We start from the raw sequence: 4,403 nt of genomic DNA on the forward strand, positions 1-4,403 counted from the left end.
CAAAAGACCTTTTTTAATCTCTTGTTGCTGGGATTTATAGGTCACATATAAAAATGTTGATAATTTTTGTGGGTTTATTTTATATGATTCAACATTGGTAAAGTTGTTAATTATTTCAACTAATTTGTTAGTTGATTCCCTGGGATTTTCCAAGTCATGCCATTATATCATCTGCAAAGAGCAATACTTCTATTTCTTCATTGCTTATTCTCATTCCTTTAATTTATTTTTCTTCTCTTATTGCTATAGCTAGTATAATATCCAATCATAATGGTGACAATGGGCATCCTTGTTCACTCCTGACCTCATTTGGAAGGCTTCTAACCTATCCCCACTATACATTATGCTTGTTGAAAATTTTGGATTGCAATTTACCATCTTAAGGAAAATTCCATTTATTCCTAAATTCTGTAATGTTTTTAATAGGAATGGGTGTTATATTTTATACAAAATCTTTTCTGCATTTATTCAGAGAATCATATAATTCTGCTGGTTTTGTAATTGGTCTGGTCAATTACATTGATACTGAACCATTCCTTTATTCCTTGGTTTAAAGCCCACCTGGTCATAGTGAGTGAACTTTGTGATATAACATTGTAATCTCCTAGCTAACATTTCATTTAAAATTTTTGTCTCAATATTCATTAGAGAAATAGGTCTATAGTCTCCTTTCTTAGTTTTTGTACTTCCTGGTTTAAGTATAATATCTGTATTTGTGTAATAAAAATATTTTTGTAGGATTCCTGATTTGCCTATTTTCCAGAATAATTTAAATAGTATTGGGATTAATTGTTCCTTAAATGTTCCATAGAATTCTGTTTTCACTCCATCTGGCTCTGGGCATTTATTTCTATGTAGTTCACTAATAATTTGTTTAATTTCTTTTTCTAGGGTGGAATTATTTAAATATTCTCTTTACTCTTTTGTTTATCTAGGCAGTTTACAGTGAAACAAGGATGCCCATTGTCACCATTATTATTCAATATTATACTAGTTATAGTAATAAGAGAAGAAAAACAAATTAAAATAATTAGAATAGGCAATGAAGGAATAGAAGTATCTTTCTTTGCAGATGATATAATGGTATACTTAGAAAATCCTAGGGAAACAACTAACAAATTAGTTGAAATAACTAACAACTTTACCAATGTTGAATCATATAAAAATAAACCCACAAAAATCATCCATTTCTTCTAGATGATCAAATTAGCATTTAATTGAGTATAATAATTCCTAATAATTGCTTTAATTTCTTCTTCATTGGTGGTCCATTTCATTTTTGGTAATTTTATTTTCTTCTTTTCTTTTAAAAATCAAATTAAATGGGGGGCAGCTGGGTACTCAGTGGATTGAGAACCAGGCCTAGAAACAGGAGGTCTTGGGTTCAAATCAGGCCTCAGAGACTTCCCAGCTGTGTGACCCTGGGCAAATCACTTAACTTACATTGTGTAGCCTTTACCACTCTTCTGCCTTGGAACCAATACACAATATTGATTCCAAGATAGAACATGAGGGTTAAAAAAAAATTAAATTAAACAGTGATTTTTCACTTTTTTTATATAACCATATTTGAACTTTATTTATGCAATAGTTTTCTTATGTCTTACTTTCAGTAGTTTTCTTACTTTCAATTTTATTAATCTCATCTTTGATTTTTAAGATTTCTAATTTGCTGTTTAAATTAAGATTATTAATTTGTTATTTTCCCAACATTTTTAGTTGAATGTCTAATTCACTTATATTTCTCTAATTTATTGAAATAAGCATTTCAAAATATAAAATTTTCCTTAAATTTTGTCTTTATCCTATACATTTTAGTCTGTTGTCTCATTGCTGACATTCTTTTCAATGAAATTACTGATTGTTTCTATTTGTTTTTTGACCCTCTTATTTTTTAGAATTAGATTATGTGATCATATTATATTTATTTTTACAATATAATCATATTTATTATATTTGTATATTTATATTATATTTATATAATTAATTTTTTTTCTGTCTTTACAAGACCTTTTATTGACTATAACTTTAGTTGCATTATGGTCTAAAAAAGATACATTTAATATTTTTTGCTTTTCTGCATTTATTCGTTAGGTTTTATGCCCTGATACATAATTAATTTATGTGTATGTATCATGTACTACTAAGAAAAATGTATATCCTTTAATATTTCCATTTACTTTTCTGCAGTTTTTTATTATATCTAATTATTTTAAAGTTCATTCTTTTGATATTATTTATTTCTTGATGTTCCATGGATCATTAACTTCAACTTGCTTGATTCTAATGTTTAAGGAATTATATTCTTCAATTTGCATCTACCTCCTTTTCCCTTTGACCAGTTCGACTTGTGAAGGAGTGCTTTCTTTCTGTAAAATCTTACATAATCTCCTAATTTTGCACCTAATTTTTCAAGCTATTGACCCTTATTTCATGATTATCTTGAATGACTCTCATTTTCCCCCCTGAAATTTTTCTAACACTTTTTGATTTTTAAAGTCCTTTTAAAAATATTTTTTTAGAAGTTCTTTTTGGGTCTGAGTCCAAATCACATTTTTCTTTGAGATTTCAATTGTAGCCTTTTTTCATATTGTACTTTTTCAGGTTTGTACAGGGAGCCTCACTGTCACTATAACAGCTTTCTATAATTTGGCCTTTTTTTGGGTCTTTTGCACTTTTAAAAATTTTATTATATAATCATGTGTGTGTGTGTATATATAATCATATTATATAATCATTAAATACAATTTTTCAATTAAAATATTATGTAACATCACTGTATTTTAAATTTTTTGTTCTTGTCTTAGACAAGTCATTGTCACATTTTTCTTGGGGGGCTCAATATTTTGTTTCTAGCTTTGGGGAGTCTTAGGATTTGGCTTCTGACTTGAATGGGTTGAGGATCTTTCCACACTGGTGCGAGTGGGCTCACTGTTAGCTTGAATAGGGGGGCTCCTTGCTGCTTGCTTGCGCAGTGGGGAAGCTTCGCTGTTTACACAGTTGTGGGTCTTGATGTGGGGTTGTACCATTCAGGGTTTTCTCCCTCACTGCTGGCCTATCCATTGGGGGACTGTGGCTATTGGTTTGCATAATGGGGGACCTCACAGCTAGTCTAGTTGGGGAGGCTTCATGGCTGGCTTGCATTAGGGATGGGGCTTTACTTCTGGCTTGTCCTGGAGTTGATGCTTCATTGGTAGCCTGTATGGGGTTGAGACTCTGCTGCTCCAGGGGTGGACCTTGTTGCTTGTTTGCCCTGGATGTAAAGCCTCACTGATGGCTTATCCTGGAAGTGGGGTCATAGCTTCTGGCCTGCACACTGGGGGGAGAGGGGTTCAGCTGCTGGCTTGCCCTGGAAGGGAGGCTTCCCTGCTGGCTTGGCAGGGGAGTAGGGCTTGGATGCTGGCTTGCACTGCATAGATATCCACCTGAGACATCCCTGCTCACCTCCTCTATGCTTGTCCTGCTGCTGACTTGCTCTGAGGTTGAGGCTTTTCTGTTGTTTTGGGGTGGGACCTCTCCCTTCGCTCACTTGGGTGCCATCTGTTCAGGAATGAGCTTCCCTCCCATAGTCAGGAGACACATCTTCTCTTACTGATTTTTTAGCTCTTTTGGTTAGGGGAACTGCTTCATCACTTCAAAATTCAGTAAGGAACTTGCATACAATTGGTTTAGAGAGAAATTTGGGAGAGATCAGGCAAGTTCCCTTTCTCACTATACCATCTTGATAATGAAAGCCACCCCATTGTTTTTAAAATCAGTCTATTAGAAAATGTGTTTCCCTTATTAAAATGTATTTTATTATTATTAATAATTCGATAGGAATACAATGTATTTTATAAAATCTGTGCTACCACCAACTTTGCTGGAGCATTAATGATAGCTTTCATTAACTAGGAATTTTTGTTCATAGAAGTGTAGGGAAAGACTGCAATCGTCAGCTTGTGAGGAAGAACCCATATGTTCTTGAAAATAACCTTAGGACAAACAGTCTGAGGATAATACCGTTTGCACAGTTTGTTCTAGATTTCAGGACTGTTTATGTGCCCATCATTTGCTTATGATTGAAGTAACGCCTGGTGATCTTGCAAACTCATCTGTTTAGGAGAGGTGAATGCATTCCCTTGATTTAACGACTGACTGAACAAGGACATTGAAGCTTCAGTCTGTAACCATCAATATGTGGGAATGATCTAAGCTCTCCAAAGATCAATGAGTGGAAGTTGGCAAAATCACTCAATAGAGGGCTCTTGCTTGATAGAGTGCTTCAGAACCAATTGCAATCACTCTAAATTCAATCCTGACATTGTGGCTAATCCACACAGAAGGAACATCCTGTTCTGGGGCTGGAACAAGAGGAAATGAATATCAATTGTCACTCAAGTGATTCATCCCAGGCAAATGAA

The sequence above is a fragment of the Monodelphis domestica genome, chromosome 3, assembly GCF_027887165.1.
Source record: "Monodelphis domestica isolate mMonDom1 chromosome 3, mMonDom1.pri, whole genome shotgun sequence".
Classification (NCBI taxonomy): Eukaryota; Metazoa; Chordata; class Mammalia; order Didelphimorphia; family Didelphidae; genus Monodelphis; species Monodelphis domestica.